The sequence below is a fragment of the Cavia porcellus genome, unplaced genomic scaffold (assembly GCF_034190915.1).
Source record: "Cavia porcellus strain 051 isolate PalLab524CR breed Dunkin Hartley unplaced genomic scaffold, mCavPor4.1 scaffold_1, whole genome shotgun sequence".
Taxonomy (NCBI): domain Eukaryota; kingdom Metazoa; phylum Chordata; class Mammalia; order Rodentia; family Caviidae; genus Cavia; species Cavia porcellus.
The window spans coordinates 30,772,443-30,793,804 of NW_026947484.1; the positions used below are offsets into that span (position 1 = coordinate 30,772,443).

Consider the following 21,362-nt stretch of genomic DNA (forward strand, 5'->3'; position numbering starts at 1 on the left):
TCCCTGATACATACCCAAACCGATTAAAGTCAGTGTACTGTAGGGATACCTATGTACCCCATGTTTGTCATAGCACAATTCACAATAGCCACCATATGGAACAAAGATATGAAACCAGCCTATGTGCCCATCAACAGATGAATGGATAATGAAATTGGGAGTATATACATACATACATATATATATATATATATATATATATATGTGTGTATATATATATATATATATATATATATACCCATAAAGAACAAAGGTATGTCATTTGCAGGAAAATAGACAGAACTACAGATCATTATGCTAAACAAGGTAAGCTACACTCAGATAAGACAAAAGAGGAGAGGAAGGAGGAGAAAAAGGAATAGGCATTATTAGACAAGAGAAAGGGAATAAATGTGGAAGGTGTAAGGGAGAGTAATGAGGGAATAGATGTGATCAAAATGTTATATGTGTATATAAAAATGCCACATTAAAACCTAACATTTGCCAGGGATTTAGCTTAGCAGTGTAAGTGCCTGCCTGGCAAGCACAAGGTCATGAGTTCAAACTCTGGTACCAAAACACAAAATTTTTAAAAACCTAACATTTTCTAAAATGAATGGGTACTATTTTTTAAGCTGCACTTAAGACAGGGTTTCATTATGCAGTTCAGGCTGGCCTTGAATTCACTCTGTAGCCTAGATCGGCTTCAAACTCACAGCAATCTTCCTGCCTCAGTCTCCTAAGCGCTAGGATTACAGGTATGTGGCACCACACTCACCTAAAAACTGCCCTTCTTTTAAAGAAAAAAGCTACCTTTCTTTGCCTCGCCTTGCCCAAATGATACCACAGTTACAGATCACATTCCCTAGGCAAATGGCAGGAGGGAGGAGACAGAAATAAGGAATTTCATCACAGACACTGGAGGAAGAAGGAACTCACTTGCCTTAAGACTTGTTTTTCAAGTCCAGGAAAGTTGCACCCTTTGTAGCTTTGCTTCATGTTTATGGCCAAAAGAATATTAAATGTATATTCACTCAAGAAAGTCTACCAGGAGAATGTTAAATAAGAGAAAGACATTGGCCTGAGGCTGCCTCAGTACTTGGAATTTCTAGGTGATGAGGGTACAAAATAACTCAGTGGTGAACAAAATGAAAACCTAAACATAGGAGTATAACGAACAGTCCTTCTCGGCCACTTAGCAGCAGCTGACTTCAGTGATTTTGAGCTGTTTCCTCTCTCTGCTCCACCTTTCTGCCCATCAGTGCATGGGCTTGGCCTACAGGAGCTCTCTGGACCTTTTCTGGTTCTGCAGACTGCCAGATTCACGACTCATTCTTTGCTCAAGTAAACTTTGCTAACTTGTCTAAAGTTTTTCTTTGACCAAGAATTTTGCTGAAAAGTGGCTCTTCTTGTCTCTCAGACATAAATATCCAGAAAGAAAACAAAGAGAACGTGTGACCTAAAGGTGAGGTTTCAGGGCTGGAGACACAGCTCAGCAGTAAGCACCTGCCTAGTAAGCATGAGGCCCTGAGTTCAATACCTGCCCCCCCCCCAAAAAAATAAGGTTTCCTTTCCTTTTTATCCTCTAGAGCAGTGATGGTGAACCTTTTAGAGAACAAGCGCCCATACTACAACCCAAACCCACTTACCTATTACAAAGTGCCAATACTAAACCTGAATACTGAGGTTTTAGTTTAGAAAAAAACAACTATTATCCATACTCATTTGCTGGGCAACTTGGCTCTCATGCTGACAGAGGACTCTGCATGGCTCAGGCTCACCACCACTGCTCTGAAACTTTTGCTTTAAGCACTGTAGAGGAGTTGGGGAGTTAAGTAGACTTGTAGGCCCCACCCACTTCCCAGAAGTATCATACATTCTGAAACTCATTAACTTTGGACATTGGAGTAGAAGATGAATGAGTTGAAGGAACTCAAAACTTCCTGGTAATTGTCACATTGTGAACAATACAAGGCCCAGAATGAGGGCTCTGACTTACTGGGCCCTGGATTTGAATCCAATAAATGATCTGACTGTTACAAGAAAACTTCCTGTAACCAGGAAATAAAGAGTAAGTCCCATCAAACACTACCATATGGGCCAGACTTCTAAAGATAGCACACAGTTTGTCCTTAAAATAAACACCTGGGAAACTACTACTACTTGTCCTGGGTTTTCAAATGACTGAGGAATGCCTTGCACAAAACCTCTCTAATTTTTTGGTAGATGAATACCACACAAATCTCATGTGGGATCTTGTGGGCTCTCCACAGAGACCCTTCAGCACTTCTCTCTGTGAAAATGTACTAACTACCCTGTGGGGAGCCACTCAAACTGCTTCAAAGCCCAGGGGCATCAAAGGACACCTGAGAATGTGACCTCACTTGTATAGCTCAAGTGCATATAGTGAGACAGTTGTGTGACCATGACTTAGCACAGGCAGTCACATATGCGCTGGTTACAGCACTGTGTAAGAATGTGAACATGAGATACCAACCTGTATGAGAACTGTACACAGGCAGCTCTCTGTGTGCTCACTCAGGCTCTCTGCTTGGCTCCATGCTGCTTTCTGCTGTTGCCAGTGTCTTGCACACATGTTTTTAAGCTTGGGATCTCTCCTGTGAAAATCTCCCTTGGGCCCCTTGTGGGTTGTCACATCCCCTTTCATTCCCCTTTTCCCCAAAAATCCTCTTATTCAAGCCCAAAATAATCACCTTCAGCCAGGACATAATAATCTCAGGAAAACTGATGGACCTACATTTCAATCTGGCACCTCTATCTGGCAACTGAAAGGCTCTGGAAATTAAAATTAATCTTTCAAGAAAAATTAACTCATGGAAAATTGGCAATTTTTAATTTATCTCGGATAATTCAGTCATTTTAGAGAAAAGCACCGTGGACTAAAAACCATAATCTCCAACTTTAACAGTTCTCTTTTTTTCTATTTTTTTACAGTACTAAGGATTAAACTAGAAATATGCAATGAGATACATTCCCAGCTTTCCTTTTCTTTTCTTTGTTTGTTTTTTAAAAAGATCTCACTAAGTTGCACAGGTTGAATTCAAATCTGTGATCCTCCTGCCTTAGAGTGCCAGCCTGCTGGGATTATAAGGATGTGTCAACATACCTGGCTCCAAAAATTTTCTGATGCTAATCAAGACTTTGCCCATTCAAATCCTAACTAGAAGAAAAATAAATATAAAAGCCAAATTAAGTAACCTTATTTCCTTAATCTTTCCACAGATTAAACAATACCTGAAGTCTTTAAACTTTTCTAGTTTGATTTCTTAGGAGGAAAAAAATAGACTCTTACAAAACCTTCATATTGTTACTGGATGCCAGAGCCATGTCCCATGAAACCCAGAGGGAGGACCTAGGTTCCAAGCACACAAATTTACTTAAAAGATACAAAGGCAAGGAAGTAAGGCTCCCACTTGCTAGGAGAGGACTCTTTATCTAGAGATTTGCAAGAGGTGCAGAAGGGAGTGCTGTGTTCACACAGCTGCTTGCAGGGCCCATGCACCCCTGAGCTAATGGCCCACCTGCTCATACATGGGAGTCCCAAACAGCCACAGTCACCTGACAGATGTTTTGTAAGACCCCTGGAGGGTGGAGACTCAGCAGACTCTATTTTGAGCTTCCTGACTCTATTTTGGGGCCACTGTCCTCACTGCCTGATAGAATCCTCATTTTTGTCTCATTAATTCCTGTTACACTATGATAAACTGACCGTGAATCCAGGGCTCCTATGGTAGTTTTTCCCAGACAACTTTCATCCATCATGAACACTAAGAGGAAACTATCCCAGATTTTCCAAGTATTTAAAGCAAAAGTTGCCATAATTCTCTGGACTCCCAAAAACAGACATAGCTCTAAGACACCCCAGCCCTAACACATGAGAGCCTCCAGAATCATGGAATTCATGACTCCCTTCAGTTCAAAGATCCCCAAAGAACATCTAGGGGTGGGGAAAATGTGGGGTATCTGTAAGAACCTTCTATAGTGGTAGGGCCCTATCAGAACTGTTGTGAGTTGGCTTGAAAACCCTCAAATTGTGCAAGGCCATCAAGCCTCCTCCTTCAGACTCTTCTGGGATTTTCCCAAGCATACCCCATTCCTTCAGGCAGAGGCTCAGCTGTGCAGCATTACAGTAACAGAAATGTTATGGAGACAGAGATCGTCCTCAACATTTATCTGGCTCCTTGATGAACACCCATCCAATTCCTCAAAGGCCTAGACCACAGAATCCATAAATCTTCCCCAACAAAGCACCTCACCTGAGCTCAATTAATTAGGTCTGACCAATTGATGATATTACTAAATCAGAAAGTGCAGAAGCACAAAACATTTCACTCTAAAGAATCAGTTGCAATTTTTTCTGACTCCCAAGAGTGTTTTGCAGTCTACCGCTTATCCCTTGGAAATCTAGGAATGTGTAAACACAGCTGTCAGAATCACCAAGCCAGCCTTCCACATCTGTTTCTTACGGAGCCAGGTCTTTGTAAAAGCTCCAGGTCCAAAATTTCTGACCTTTTCTGTCAGAGTAACTGCAATAAAGATCGTCTTACTATCCTAAGACAAAAGTAGGATCAATTCGAAGGTTCTTTAGGGTATTTTGTTCATTCATTCCCTGGGTCAACAAATTATCTCTGTGCTAGGCTTTCTGGCAGGCTCTCATGACACATGGGAAAGTGACCAGGCCCCAGTCCTCAACTTCACATCTAGAGAGAGAGTCTGGACAAACATACCTGCAATGATAAATCGCAAGAAAATCCTGTGATGAGAGAAGGCCCTCCAGCACACAGGAAGCAGCCCTTACTCAGGCCAGAGAGTCAGGGCCTAAAGCGTCATGGCAAAGAGCAGTCAACTGAGGAAGGAAATACTCTGGGAATGGCAAACTGCATGTAGAAGATACCCAGAGACCAGAACATGAGGACTGGATAGGTTCCAAAGAGCTAGAACATTGAATGAAAGGCCAGAGGAAAGACAGTGGCCAGATTGTACCACAACAAGGAAACAGAACTGAATCCTAAAGTAGCTCAAGATAGCAAGAGGCTTTAGGCCTATACTCACTCATTCATCATAAGATCCTAACAGGAAAACAATAAACATTACAGAGAAATAAAAGCCATCAAGAAACCAAAGCAAACCCAGCATGGTAGCACATGCCTGTAATTTTAGCGCTCTGGGAAGCTGAGACAGGAGGATCACAAGTTCAGCCTCAAACAGGGCAATTTAGTGATAGCAAGGCCCTTTCTGGAAAAGAAAATAACTTTTTAAAAGGCTGAGAATGTAACTCAGTGTGAAGACCATGGATTTAGTCTCCAGTACACACACACACACATACCCCAAAGCAGAACAGAGAAGTTGATAAGTGGGTGTGCAGCTATTACAGATCACAAATGAAAAACAAATCTGTCACAGGGAAAATCAACTGCCGGGAAATCAGTCAGTTGCTGCTGTTCTTAATTCAGAGGGGAAAAAAATGTGTATGTTGAAAACATTATTTTACAATGAATCATCTCTCTGGGTATACACTGTATGGACAAAAGCAGAAAAAAACATGACCCAAACTACAATACAGTAATCTTAAATAGTAGCATTTACAGACTGTATATCTTTAAAAAAAAAGTCTTTTCATTTAAAAACCAACTTTGCCATGGGCAGTGGTACATGTCTACAATCCCAACTACTTGGGAGACTGAGGCAGGAGAATCAGAAGTTTGAAACCAACCTGGGCAACATAGAGAGATCTTGCCCTCCCAAAAAGAAAATCTACTTTGCCTATTGACATTATTGAAATTGATATTTTTAACTGAATTAAGAGTGAGACTTTGTCCCATAGGCTTATGTGAAAGTCTAATAATAAGGGCAGGCTTAGCTAAAGGCTTTTAGAAGCAACCTTTTGAGAAGTAAGAAAATTGCCGTTCCATCAGGAACTGGTGTAGTATCGGGGACCTGGCCAGGATACCCAACTGCCTGAATGAGAGGTACAGTGAAAGGATGAAATAAGAAACAGACAAATTTAGTAATGCATGAAGTGGGGCTGGGAGGTCAGTACCTCAGGATGAGTTCACACAGAAACACTCCAAGCCAGCCACTATTCATTGAGTGTGTATCATGACAGGAGGCTTTAGCCTAAGATTCAAGGTCATTCCAGGACTCAGAGGTTGATGATTCAGTGAGCACTGGATAATCCTTGGATGACTCAAGAGGGTGGAGATGATCCCACATTAGGAAGGATCTTGCCCTGGAGTATTTTTTAATCCTATTGGTTTTCCTTTAGTCTTAGTGGGTGGGAGAGAATGAGTTAATGAGAAATTTCAAAAGAGTGATACTGATGATCCCAACCCTCCACTTATTCCTTAGGAAAGTGTGCAAAATTTTAGCCACTGTGGATTTGTAGCCCCCAACATAGCACAGCTGTACAACATACAACATCTCTCTATGTTGCTCAGGAGGCTGAAGCAGAAGGATCATGAATTCAAGGCCAGCCTAAACTACACAGTGAGACCCTGTTTCAAAATACCATTTAAAAAGTTGTTTTTTATTTCACTTTCAGGAGACTTATTCCCTCCTAAAGTGCTATCAACAGATTATAGATACACTGAAACCAACACTGATCTTTCTATATTCTGGCAATCTCGTAGTAATGACCATGCTGCCTCCTGCTTTGATAATGCTGTCAGCAAAGGAAATTCCTGGAAAGGTAGTGAGATTGTCATTGCAAGCAAAGAATCACATAAGGTCTGGTGGCTACCTTATTGATCCCTGAGATTTGAGGCCAATTAAAGTTTTTCTCTTTTTGACAGCCAGGAAAACCAGAAACAACAAAATCATTTCTATTGTGTGTGTGGATTCTGATTGCTGCATGGTGACTCTCTGATGCATCACGAGGGGAAAGAGTGGGAAGGTTTGTTGAGCTTGCTAGGGTGCTCTGATAGCAACCCTACTGGCACCGAGAGTACTACTGTGGCACAGAAGCTAGGAATCTGCCCGCTGGAAAACAAACCCTACTTTCTGTCTACCCTGATGAGAGTGCACAGGTGAGATTAATTAGAATCATTTGGCAAGGACAGGCCATCCCCAGGTAGGGCTGGTGACAAGGTATCCTTTCCTGAAGCTCCTTGTCTGGATGACCAATTTTCTATTTTTAAGTGGATAGGGTAACAGAATCCCTGAAGGGACAATCTTGCTTGATTTACATGAGAAAACATCACAGGAACTGGGATTCAAAAGCTCAGAGCTGTGCACTTCAGGCTTCTATACTTTACCACAAGTAGGGTTCAAATTTTCAAATTAATGAATTAAAAATAATCCCAATTTATGTCAGTGATCAGCCTACTTTGAAGCCAACACTATTAGTCTGCTTTTTGTTGTTTGTTGTTGTTATTTATACTCCTCCATTTTCAGTATCTTGCCTCATTTCAGTTTTGAGATACGAAGAGTTTTGGAAACTAGTTATATAAAACTGTGAAGGTCCTTGGTACTACTGCCATGTACACTCAGAAATGGTTAGATGGTAAATTTTATGTTGTATATTTTTTAGCAAATTGAAACAAAAATTTTAATGCACTTGAAAGTAAACCGGTCTGAAAGGAGAAGCGAACTGCGTTTGAATCCCTGATCAGCCACTTACCACATACATGGCCTTAAGCGAATCATTCAACCTCATAATTTCCTGAAATGTCAGAAAACAATAGCAGGCCTAACTGGGTAGCTGTAAAAAAAAAAAAAAATGAACCCAGGTATGGTGGTGCAGACCTCCCAGCATTCTGGGAGGTTGATGCAGGAGGATAAAATTAAAACCTAGCCTAGGCAATTTAGGAACTTAGCAAGACCCTGTCTCAAGTGGCTGGGGATATAGCTCAGCGGCCCAGCACCTGCCTGACAAGTGCAAGATCCTGAGCTTGATTCCTGGTGCAAAAAAAAAAAAAAGACTGTCTCAAAATATAAAATAGATAAGAACTGGGGATATAACTCAATGCAAAGGCCCTGGGTACAACCCCAGTATAACCTTAAAAATAGGAATTTTCATGTTTGCAGCATTGTTAATAATTTGCAGTTACAAGAAGATATCACTCAGAAATTTGAAACAAGGTGGTCTTCTGAGAATGGAAAGAGAAATCAACACATAATGGGATAAAACAGAGACATGTAGTGCCGTGAGAAAATTAGAGCAACCGGAACCTTAAAACAATAGGGCTGTAATCTGGTTGAGTACATTAATTTGCTGGGTGAGAGAGCAGGCTAACTAGAAACCAGTTGTGTAGCCTGCAGATCAAAATTGCCTGTTCCCGCCCTAGGAAAGACCCGGGGGAAAGTACTGAGGTCCACTGAGCAGACCTGTCTAGGCAAGCGTCAGTTTTGTCATTCAAATGAAAATCTCTATCTGATGCTAGGAAAACTCGGACTGATAACTAACTACTGTCATTCTTGCTTCCTGATGACTAAGGAACAAAAGCTGATTACACTGAGCCCTCTATGTGGCATAGACATGGGAAAGACGCTGCCCAGTAGCACACACCTGATCCCTCTGGCCCTTAACTTTTGTTTCTTTATATAAGCTTAGTGAATAAACTTGCCTTGAGTGTTAGATATCACTGCCGTGACCCTAGCTAAGACAATTTGGCCACTACTAGTGATCCCACCAGTTGTGACACAGCTAAGTGGGACACGGAGGGGATGACACCAAATTCACCCTTGAACTTAGGCTCCAAAGCAGCCAGCTGCTCTTCATGTGATGGGAGCAGCCACTCAGAGAATTTTCCACAATGCTGTGCCCACAGAGGGATGAAGGTGCCCAGCCCCAAAGTGAGGTGTAGCCTAGCATCCAGTGTAATCATCTCCCAATAAACTCCAGCCAGACTCATGAATGAATACACTGCAAGCACTCTCGGAACTTTACGTCTTATTTCAGTAGAGGGGTCAAATCCTTTATGAGCTTTGCACTGCTGTACCTCTCTTGTCCTGGGTTCTGCTAACTCATGTGGGCATTATGCCCTGCATACTGCTCATAAACTGAACTGCTTTTCCCAACCTTTCCAACACTGTGATAGAGGTGACAATCACCCATCCTGAGTTTCCTAACACCATTATTTGAGAGCAGGAAGGAGTTTCTGTCTCCCTGCCTTAGTCCCAGGACACTCATCTGCCCTCCACAGTTCAGTTTTTAACTTTTTAGATAAATCCATACCTTGGTTCCTTAAACTTTGGAGATTTTCATTATGCTCTTAGATTTATGATCTTTTATTCTAGTTGGCTCACCACTCATCACTGTGCTCACTTCTTTCACACCTTATTTGACTAATATTATGATAGTAATTGTATTTCCTTATCAGTATCATTATCCCACAATCCTATGATAAAATTACATACATGATTATAACACATTAGCTGCTCTGACATGGTCTCTGGACTGTGGCTATGAAGGACCTGCTCAGTTTGTGACAACTGGAATTAAGAGCATAAACATGGTTCATGGTATGGTTGTGCACCTGTATTCCCAGCACTAGTGAGGCAGGGAAAGGAGGATTACATGGGTTTGAGGCCAGCCTGGGTTAAATAGGGAGACCCTGAAAAAAAAAAAAAAACTGAAAAAAAATCTCACCATGGTAACACACTTTGGAAGGCTAAAGCCAGAGGATTGAAATCCAAGGCCAACTTGGGCTACATCTTAGCAAGACCCTCTCTCAAAATGAAATGTGAAAAAGGGCTAGAAATATAGCTTAATGTGAAGACCCTGGAAGGAACACACCATACACACACACACACACACACACACACACCACATTACAATCAACTGAAGAAAAAACACCCTGGCCTAAGCCCCAGCCCTGAGAGGCTAATTTAACTTATCAGATGGAGGGTCAAGTTTTGAATGATCGAGGAGGCAGCATGGAGATTTTCTAAGATTAGCTGAGTAGCCAACACAGAAGGCAGCTGCAAAACCAACACAACCATCAGAAACTATGCAGAAAGACAACGCAATGCATTTGCCCCTCATGCACACCTATGACCTGAGGGGATCGTTCTTCATTTTGGAAATAGAGAAACTGAGACTCAGAGAAGTCAGGTCACTGATCCAGTTCATAGAGCTCTGGATTGCAGAACTGAGATTTGGAATCTGCCTGTCAAATTCATAAGTGGATGGTATATACTCTCACTTTCTGTGCCATCTGACCAAACCCAAACCAAACCAGGCACACAAACCAGATTACGGCTCCCTGCAGACTGCAGTAACTTCCCTCCATCTGTTTATCCGTGTTGTAAGGGTTGTTGTCGCGGGAAAAGACTCCAAGGACTCAGCAGTTCTTCAGAGACGATAGTTTATTGTACCATGCATATGGGGTCCCCAGGCAAAAGGGCGCCGAGGAAACCCGAGGGTCGAATAGGCAGAGTTTTTAAAGCAAGAAACCGCAAAGCAAGCGTTATTACAGAAGCGAATTGTATTGGTTAGTTTGGATCACATCAGTACTTGTTCATTGCTGCTTGGTTGGGGCATTGTGGAACCAGGGGCATTGGATCCTAGCTGGGTCACCGTTGTTTGTCAGTTTTAGGTTCTGGGAACAGAACATTTTGTGGCTAGCTAGGGGAAACTGGCAGTTATCTTTAGATTACAGAACATCCGGGGCTGGGGATTTAGCTTAGTGGCATAAGCACCTGCCTTGCAAGCAGGCGGTCATGAGTTCAATCCCTGGTACCGATAAAAAAAAAAAAAAGAAAGAAAGAAAAAGTTAAGATTACAGAACATCCTGTTGCCCAGCTTGTGGAAAGTCCCTAACCCGCAGGGAGGGGAAGAGGGTTCTGGTCAGCTCTCACATTCCCCCCTTGTCTTGTAAATTTCCTTTAATCTTAAAGGTCTTGGAGAGGTATGGGGTCATATTGTTGATGCAGCATCAGGATCTTGACCTGGGATACCTGAGACCGTATAAACTGAGTGAGTCTGGAAAGGACAAATGGGCCTACTGTGACTAGGAGCAATAGCATTATAAGAGGGCCAGCCACTGCAGAGAGCAGTGTTGTTAACCAGGGTGACTGATTAAACCAGGACTCAAACCAGTTTTGTCCGTTTTGTAACTCTTTTTGTCTGGCTTGGAGTCGTTCTCTTAATTTAGCCATGGACTCTTTTACTACTCCTGAGTGGTCAGCATAAAAACAGCATTCTTCTTTTAAGGCAGCACATAATCCCCCCTCTTTTAAAAACAAGAGATCTAGTCCTCTTTTATTTTGTAACACTACTTTAGACAAGGAGGTGAAGGAGGTTTGTAAAGCTGACACAGATTTTTCTAGTTCTTGTAGGTCTGTATTTATGGCTAACTCTAAGAGGCTCAGTTGCTGTGATCCTTTTATGAGTGCAGTAGTTCCTGTTCCTATCCCTGCAGTGACACCAAGGCCCAAGAGCATGACTAAAGTTAAAGTGGCCACATCTCGTGGATATCGGTGTTGTATAGCTTGGTGCATCTGAAAATCTTCATCTGAGTGATATATAACTCTAGGATACACTTTAACCATAACACAGTAATGAATTGAGTTATTGAAAACTTCAGCTGAGATACAAGGGGTGAGACCAGTGTTACAAGCCCATCGAGTCCCCAGCCCAGGTACTAAGTATTTGTTAGAGTCCCCGTTAGAGGCTGGGGTGACAGATTGGGTAATTGTACACAATTTTGAGATTGGGGAGGGGGGTGTGCCTAAACATAATCCTTGTCCGGAAACTTCTGGTAAAGTGAGCCGATAGTTATTGTTCCAGTCACATGAGTCTCCATTAGTCCTGCTGTAGGTGCCGTTGACTGCTATGCCTTCATAGTAAGGTGGGGATGCAGTCAAACATAACCAGCAGGAGCTGGTTAAGTTTTGTTGGGTTTGGTTTAGGGCTGCATATCCAAGGATGAGGTTAAATAGAGGGTCTGCTTTAGCCTCAGGGGGTTTGTTAAGGGGGGGGTTGTGGGACTGTTATGGGTGTCTGAGGCGAATTAACCAGTGAAAAGATGATTGGCCACTGAGTGGTTGGCGACTGGGTAGATTTAGGCAGAGTTTTAGATATGATGACAGGGTTTGGTCCTATAGATACAATCGGGGTGGCTGGTTGTTCTTGTAACTTTAGAATAAACAATATGCCAGGGTATCCGGTGGCATATAACTGGAGTCCCCAAGTTTTACCTGTTTCCCAACCGGTTGTAGCCTTTCCAAGGGTGGTGAAAGAAATAATGCCCTCTTGGGAGTCCCTCAGGGGTGATAGTGGGGCCTTTTTTATTGTAATTAAATCCGGAGGTCCGGACGGTTTCCAATCTCGGCCGGTGTACGAAGTTTCACATCCCCAGGCCGCACAAAAGTAATAGTTAGAACCCCCACACTTGTATTCAGATATGCGGGTGTCCCCCGGGCAAATATACCAGTCTTTTGTTTTACATTGAGGCTGGTGGGAGAATGGGTAATATTGATGACGTAGCTGGTTTCCTGGTCCCAACCCTAAATGCCAGGACTTTCCGGCCAGTTTACATAGGTCAAAGGTTAGGTCAGGGAACCATGGGGTCTTTGGGCCAGTCTTAGAAGCCAGAATAAAGGATGTCTCTGTCTCAGGGTTGGTAATTACCCATTTTCGATCTAGGGGCCTGTGGGGGTTATCAGTGGGTGAGGAATGGCCTATCAAGCCAGCCATAAGTAGGGAAGCTAGGGGTAGCGTATAAGACATAGTGGGGTGCTACTTATTATCATTAAGGATATGGTCAGTAAGTGGTGGCCGATAAGAAGAAGTATATAACCAATCAAAGTACAACCAGAAACCAAATAGGGTAATAGAACATCAGGAGCACAAAAGTCTTTAGGGGGCTTTCCGGCGGTGCAATTTGACCTTTAGGGGGTTAGCTGACCGTTCTATGGTCCAGGTGTTTTCCGCTGGTGGGGAAGTGGGCTTTAAATGCGAGGCATGAATCCAAGATGCGATTCCATCAACTTTGACCGCCGTCGGAGTTGTCAGGAGCACTTGATATGGTCCTTTCCAGCAGGGCTGTAGGGTTTCGGCTTGATGCCGTCGGACCAATACGAAGTCACCCACTTGGAAATGGTGTGGAGTAGGGCAGTCACTGGGTTGATAGGCTGAGGACAGCTGTTTCCAGATGGTCTTTTGTAGGCTATCGAGGGCGATGAGCCTGTCAGATAGAGAAGTAGGTAACAGCGTAGACTGGTCATGGGAATTAAGGTCCCGAATTGGAAGCGGGGTGCCAAAGAGGATTTTAAAAGGTGTAAGGTTAGGGGGTTTGGTCATCGGGGTATTGCGCGCTCGAAAAAGGGCATAAGGTAAGAGCATCATCCAATCTCTTGAGCCAGTCTCATGGGCTAATTTAGTTAGAGTCTCCTTAATCGTTCTATTCATTCTTTCTACTTGCCCTGAACTCTGGGGTCTGTATGCACAATGTAGCTTCCAATCAATCCCCAATATGTTGGCCAGTCCCTGACTGATTTTAGCCACAAAAGCCGGCCCATTATCAGACCCTATAACCTTGGGTAGCCCGAAGCGAGGGAAGATTTCTTCCAATAATTTTTTTGTGACTATGAGTGTAGTCTCCTTTTTGGTGGGGTATGCCTCAGTCCATTCACAATCTTTAATCAAATGCCCTTTTTCTTTACAGTAGGCACATTGGTCAGGGTCTAACGGGGGGCGACTGGGCTTCTTACTACTTAAGCTCTCTTTTCCCTGTATGACCGTGGCCAACATTTTTGTTAACTCTTTATTGCGTCTTTTATCCCTCGCTAGTTCTTTTTCCTCTTCTGTCTCTCGTTTGTAATAAACCTTTTCAGCCTCTCTAACGAGGTCCCTCAGAGTTAAGTTCTGTAGGCCGTCTAGTCTCTGTAATTTTTTTCTAATATCTGGAGCTGATTGTCCTATGAAGGCCATGGCTATGGACCCCTGATGACCCTCATCGGTAGGGTCAAATGGGGTGTAACGGCGATAGGCTTCCATCAGCCGTTCTAAAAATACTGAGGGGGTCTCGTCAGACCTCTGAAGTACCTCTCTTACCTTGGCCAGATTGGTAGGGCGCCGTGCGGCTGCTCGGAGACCCGCCATTAGAGCCTGGCGATAGATGGAAAGATGCTGCCTACCTTCGGGGGAATTGGGATCCCATGTAGGACGCTTTAAGGGGAAGAGGTCATCAATGAGGTTTGGCAGTTGGGTGGGTCGTCCATCATCTCCAGGGACGTTTTTGCGAGCTTCGAGGAGGATGCGGTCTCTTTCTTCCGTAGTGAAGAGGACCCCCAAAAGCTGTTGACAGTCATCCCAGGTGGGTTGGTGGGAAAACATGAGAGAATCCATCAACCCTGTTAGCTTAGAGGGGTCATCGGAAAAAGAAGGATTATTATTTTTCCAATTATAGAGATCAGAGGAAGAAAAGGGCCAATATTGTAGGGTAGGCATCTCACCGTCTCGCGTACCATCACTGATCATAGGCCCGTAAGGTCTGAGGGGAAGGGTTACTGCAGGGGGATCGTTTTGGGTTTTGCTACGGGTGCCTTGGGCCGGGCCTCGTGGCCCAGGTGGGCTTGTCCATGAACAGGTGAGGGAGGGAGGAGTTGGAGCCGAAGAAGGAGCTGGTGAGGTAGAATGCGAAGGAGAAAGAGGGTATGGTGGGGGTGCGGAAGGGGGAGAGGATGGTTCGGAGTCACAGAGGAGTAAGTCAGTTTGGGAATCAGGTAGAACAGGTGAGATGGAGGTCCCTTTGGTCACAAGAGATTTCTTTTTTTTTTTTTTATTAATTTTATTTAAGGAGAAAAGAAAAAAAAAGCAGGGAAAGGGTACAAGTTATACAGATTTACAGAAAAAAATGAACAGTAGGAAATCACTAGTTAATGGATTACATATTGTCATCTTAGAAATAATTGTTCAAGTCACAAAATTAAAGCTTGTAAAGTGGACATTCCATCAATGATACTGCAAACAGTTCTGTTCATTGATCCAATAAAACTCTGTGATATCATTTTCTATCTTATACACTTAAATATACATGCAGTTATATAGTTTGGAGCACTTTCTTTTCCTCTCTTTTGTACCATGACTATTACACATTTTGGGTTTCATTGCTCCCATGGTTCTTATTACTTTTTTGGAAGAGAGTAAAACCAAATGTGACATAACAGAACAGAATCGGTCAAGTCAAAAGGGTGGACATAATAGATAATGTAAAAACATAATACAAGGTGATCAACAATGGTTACCATAATGCCTCCCGCTATCTCTAATAGAATTGCCTATATCGTTAGTTATAATACAATTGAACAAAACAGTAAAGAATAAAACCGACAAAACCAAAACATTGGAGACATTGTAGGTCTTCAAAAGTAGATAAAAGTCAACAAGAATGGGCGTCATAATGAATCTCATTATCTTCACAGCTGATGCCTAAACTTTCGAACCTGATACTATCCAGCAAAACAGAATAGGGGAACATCAGTTAAAAACCAGATGGTGAGAGTAATACAGGGCTTTAAATCAAGGTAATGAAAAGTCAAAGTGGGTTACTATAATATATCCTGCTATTTTTTTTCCTTTAATTAAAAGGATAAAGATAAAAAAAGTAAATAATGGAGTGGAGATTGAGATAAAAGAGGGCATAACAGCGAACCAGCGCAGATCAAAACATAACCATTTAAGCAGAATAGTGTTTCACCACCAGATAATTCCGACCCAAAAGTAGTTACCATATTGACTCTTTCCTTGAAATCCTTGAGTATAACTTCGTATACTGTAGCATTAAGTATATCAAAACAATGTAAAACCATTCAAGAGAATGACAGCATTACAGAGTATTTAGAATCGACTAACAGAAAATAAACAATGGTTTCTGTATAATCTCCTGGTCACAAGAGATTTCGTCAAGGGGGTATCAGGTGGTAGGAATGATTTTACCCAAGGCGGAGGATCTTCCCGGAGATCTTGCCATACAAGGATTATAAGCCACTTGATCAGGGTGGCCTTCTCATCCGGGCCTGAAAATAATATTCTTAACTGCAAAGATAAGCGGGAGGTGGAATGATCCCTCCGGAGGCCAGCCAACAGAGAAGGATGGCCACTCGGATGAACAAAACGTTCGCCATCTCCCCTTTTTAACCTCTAAGGAGAGATTGTGAGCTCTTTCCTTTACCTCCGACCAGTGGTCGAGAGTCAGGGAGAGTGGGGACGAGTGGTTTGTCCCATCTTCTTCCTACAAAGAAAGATTAATAACCGAAGACAGAGACTGGACAACACACAACAAAGGATGACTGAGACAATACAGAAACTTACCAGGACTGTCCTTTCATGCATTTAATAGTCGAACAAGACGAACAGACACTTATCTCAAATGGACCGCTAGAGGGCAGTCCCAGATCGACCTATGAGGGCCGCGAAGTGGGAACGAATTCCCCAAATGATAGGAAAAACCTATCGAGGCAGATGTCGCACGGTCTCCCGTGTGGGGCGTCCCCCAAACATCTGAACCCCGTCCGAAAAGATTTCTCAGACAGGAGACACAAACGGATCCGGCAGGACAAAAAGTGCGATCGCAAGAAAATGAAAGCAAAATATGACCGGTCTCTCTTACCTCCGAAGGGGACAGCCGATCGTTGGGGCCGTCTCCGCGAGACGCCTGGTCTCGCTAGGGCCTCCAAATGTAAGGGTCGTTGTCACGGGAAAGGACTCCAAGGACTCAGCAGTTCTTCAGAGACGATAGTTTATTGTACCATGCATATGGGGTCCCCAGGCAAAAGGGCACCGAGGAAACCCGAGGGTCGAATAGGCAGAGTTTTCAAAGCAAGAAACTGCAAAGCAAGCGTTATTACAGAAGCGAATTGTATTGGTTAGTTTGGATCACATCAGTACTTGTTCATTGCTGATTGGTTGGGGCATTGTGGAACCAGGGGCGTTGGGTCGTAGCTGGGTCACCGTTGTTCGTCAGTTTTAGGTTCTGGGAACAGAACATTTTGTGGCTAGCTAGGGGAAACTGGCAGTTATCTTTAGATTACAGAACATTCTGTTGCCCAGCTTGTCCCTAACCCGCAGGGAGGGGAAGAGGGTTCTGGTCAGCTCTCACAGTGTCACCCTGATTTTATATCAGTAGGAAGGTATGCAGGTTGTCAACTGCTGCAGGGGGACCTCACTAACAAAAGAGGTCAATAAATAAGCAAGGTACAAGCACAGAAAAGACTGTGTGAGCATTTCCTCACCCTGTCACTGTGTATCAGGGGTCTCCTCCCTCTCCTATCTTCTCTGCTTGTACTGTCTCATTGGTCTTCCCTCACCCTCTCATCCACCCACAAGGGTCCCAACTCCTTAGTGGAAGGGCAGTGATGGAAACTTGGAGTCTCACAGAAGGAGATTTTTGATCCCAGAATGGAGTGTCATTAGCAATAAACTGTCCTGCTACCCATTGAATACCACCAAGGTTATCCATATTCTGTTTCCCGCTGTCTTGTCAAAGCCTCCTCCTGAGGAGGAGGAAGGTGAATGAAGGAGGGAAAGCTGGAGGAAACCTGATCCTGGTGTAACAACAGTAGTCATCTGTAACTTAGCCTCAACCTTTGTTCACTGAACGGCGCACGCCCTTAGCTTCTGACCCACTGTCTTGCACTGCTGAAGGGAAGCTGTTCCCAAACACAGGCCATCACACACACCTGGTTGCACCGAAAGCCCCTGGCAAGAACAGTCAGTCAAGGAACCCAGGAGCCTTCTTGTCTCATTGAAGCCAAGCACAGGCTGCTCCTGGCCCACGAGAACATTCTGGTTCCAACCAAACAAGAGGCACCCTCCCATGTGCTGGCAGCCACTACATTGGTCTTGTTCTGTGTGAGAGTCTGCCCTTTGTTCTCACATGTCATTTTCCTCACTTGCATCCTGCCCTTTCTACTCTCTTTCCCTCCTTCCTGAACACTGCAGCCTCTTCCCACCTGATGCTGTAACTAGGCCACAAAGATCCCAAACATTTTGACTGAGCTTTGAGATATGAATGTATTAAGGTTTTTCACAGAATCAGAACCAATACTGTGTGGCAAGGGGTGAGGGGGGGCCGGGACATCCAAATTCCACGGGATGAATTGGCAGTTCCAGCAAGAAACTGGTGTCTTGAGTCTGAGGCAGCCTGGAGACAGAATTCCTTTCTCTTCCAGGGACTTCAGTCTTTTCAGGCCTTCAACTAGTTGGGTGGGGCCCATCACATTACAGAGAGCAATCTGCTTTATCTAAAACTCACTAATTAAGTACTAATCACGTGTTTTTAAAAGGTGGCACAGTATGCCAGCCATGGTATGATCCCAGCACTCAGGAAGTTGAAGCAGGGAGTTCATAGCAAGTTCAAAGCCAGCCTGTACTACATAGTGAGTTTGAGGCCAGCCTGGCTGAACAAGAGTAAGACCTTGTAGATAAATAGACAGACAGTAGATGCACAACAATATCTAAACTAGGGTTTCATCTAATACCTAAGCACCACTGCCTACCCATGTTGACACATGAAATTAACTGTCACCTGGACACAGCGGCACATAGCTATAATCCCAATACTCAGGGAAGCTGAAGCAGGAGAACTGAGTCTAGCCAGGGAAATTTAGCAACTTAGCAAAACTCCGTCTCAGAATGAAATAAATGTAAAAGGGCTGGAGGATATCTGGATTCAGTGCCTAGTACTGAAAGAAAAAGAAATTAACCATCACCACTAAGGTGAAGGAAAGATAGACGATGTCAACTAGAGCCTCTGAGAGAGGAGAGAGAGCGCTGTGCCCAGCTGTGCACCGTTCTCAATGGAAACCTTGGAACTCTTCAGAATGGGAATTAGAGAAAGGAAAGAGAAGCCACAAACACTGGGAGCTCAGCCCTAGCGATGTTCAGAAGGCATCAGGCCCACAAGCCTAGTTCTGAACCCAGCAGCCCCTTTTTACACTGCTGGATGAATTCTTCATATTCCCCGTTACATGTAAGCCATTTAGTGATGAGGGACCAGAACTGCCAAGAAATCCAAAGCTCTACTCCTGTACCATTTCATTCACACAGCTTATTATCAGCAGTAACATTGATATTGCACTCTTGAAATTGTTTTATGTAAATGTAGGCCAAGACTATAGAACCAAATATATTGATGTTACCAGCAAGACTTTTAGTGTAAGAGAAACGAAATGCACCTATCAATAGATAAAAGTTAAAGAAAAAAATTGTGATGTTAAATTGGACTTGTCAATGTGAACACATGACTGTGCTCTTTAGTGTATTTTCTAGCTTTGACCACTAAAAGGAATTAAAATGAGGACATCCCAGTGGGCATGAGCACAACTAGGTTCCAGACTGAGCTTTCACATACAATTCCTTGCACAAAAGCACAAGGACATCTCAAAGAAATGGTTGGATTCAGGGTTCCCGTAGAGGACACAGAAGATGAACCCAGGATGTCTTTGACCAGAAAGTAAACAAAATACATACAGAAAACAGGAGGGAAGCTGTCTGGTAGTATCTATAGGAGTTAAACATACCCTACGAACAGCAATTCCACCCTTTAGTAGGTGTCACCAACCCCAGCCCAAAACAGTTTCACTCAAGGACAGGTAACAGAATGTTCATAGCAGCCCGGTTACATGCTGTATTTTATGTAGCAACACACAACAGTAAATCATCCTCAAGGCCCATCTACCTTAGAATAACTACAGAAATGGCAGGAGCATTGCAAGATTCAAACGTGTGACTTCGTACAACATGAATGAAGCTCATAATGTAATGAGGAAAAAAAAAAGCCAGACTAAAAAGAATACATGCTGTGTGCTTCCATGTCCGCAAAGATCCCAAACCAGTAAGATCTTTAGTAATTTAGAATAACAGCTGAGTGTGGTGGCATTGTCTGTAGTCCTAGCTACTCAGAGGCTAAGGCCAGCCTGGGCAACATAGCCAGATCTCATCTAAACAAAAAGAAATAGAGGTAAGGCTGGTAGTTACTCCCAAGGGGGCAGAAGTGTTAGGAATAGGTGTGACTGGGGCTTGTAGGATTATGGGGTGCTGGCAATGCTCCATTTCTAGGTCTGGCAACTGCCTTACAAGCATTAGCTATATGAAAATTTTTTGGAACTGTATACTTAATTTTTTGTGCTTTTATCTAATATGTTAACATAAATATATATGTTATATTTCAGTGTAAAAGTTTTACCTAAAAAAAGTGATCTGTAATCCTAGCACTCGTGAGGCTGAGGCAGGAGGATCACTGCAAGTTCAAGACCAGCCGGGTGACAAAGTGAGCTCAAGGTTAGCCTGAACTGCAGAAAGACCAAAACCTGAACTCAAAAAGACGAAAAAAAAAAAAAAAAAAAAAAAAGCAAGTGGTCTTGCCAGGCACAGTAGTACTCACCTGTCATTCCAGCATTCAGGAGACTGAGGCAGGAGAACCACAAGTTAGGGGCCACCCTGGACTGTGGATCATGTTCAAGGCCAACCTGGACTATAGCAAGACCCTATCTCAAAAAAATTGTTTTAAAGAAAAGGAAAAAACACGCTGAAATGTAGAAGGAACGATAAAATTTAATGTGTAACTCCTAATACAATGATCCACTCTCACATCAATCACTGATGGAAACTAAAACCATCTGGTGAAAACCTGTTACATACAAACATACAGAGAATGCCAAAGGATCATCCAGAGACTGCTCACATTTACACAAGAGAGCCATTAATTATGTTGAACTCACTATGCATCCCAAACTGGCCTTTAACGCTCAGCCGTCTTCCTGCCTTTCCTTCCCCAGTGCTGGGAATGAAGCATAAGCCACGACACCCTGCTAGGAGAGCCTTTACTCCTCTGTAATGGTGAGGCCTGGTGGCCATGGCCTTAACCCAGTGACTGAGTTTAATACAATAATAGAATGCTGTGGCATTCTGGGTCACCTGGTATGATTCAAATTAATCAAGCAATATAACCTGAGGCAGTGTGGTGTCCTCACCACTTTTGAATCACCTAAGATTTTCAAAATCCCACTCCAACTACAGCAGCATTTATGAACTGGACCACACAATTGTGTTTTTTAAAGTTTCCCAGGTGACTGCAATGGATAGTTAAAATATTATAGACAAAAATATATCCCCAAATCTAGCTCCTGGTTTCAATTATGTATAGGACATAGAGCAATGGTTCTTAATGCTGACTCTATATTTGAATCATCCAGGGAGTTTTGAAACCAGTATTACCTCAGCTGTGTCTCCAGTGAATCTGATGCAATTAGATGAGATTACAACTCAGGAATTTATTTTCTTTTCTAGGTCTTACATTTTATTTAAGTAACTTCCCATAAGAACAGAGTGGACCAATTACTCCCTCTTGCTTGTCAGGCCAATTCTGCGTTCAAAAATGCAAAAATAAATGGTGTAAAGAGGCTTTGCAAACCCA

General features: G+C 43.1%; 1 protein-coding gene across 3 annotated transcripts in view; it reads right to left on the bottom strand.

Annotated features, from left to right (window-relative positions):
- LOC106028097 (uncharacterized) overlaps nucleotides 1–20,344 on the bottom strand; it is a 49,908-nt gene extending 29,564 nt beyond the window's left edge. Inside the window, exons 1-2 of one of the 3 annotated variants that reach the window (XR_001201718.3) lie at nucleotides 16,557–20,344; nucleotides 10,291–13,130 (exon numbers count right to left, since the gene is read on the bottom strand). The gene's annotated coding sequence lies outside the window, so the exon portion shown is untranslated. Of the gene's footprint in view, nucleotides 1–10,290; nucleotides 13,131–16,556 lie in introns of those variants that run through there. The other 2 variants (XR_010046705.1, XM_063246654.1) reach the window with 2 other exon arrangements.
- Between the last annotated feature and the right edge of the window lie 1,018 nt (nucleotides 20,345–21,362).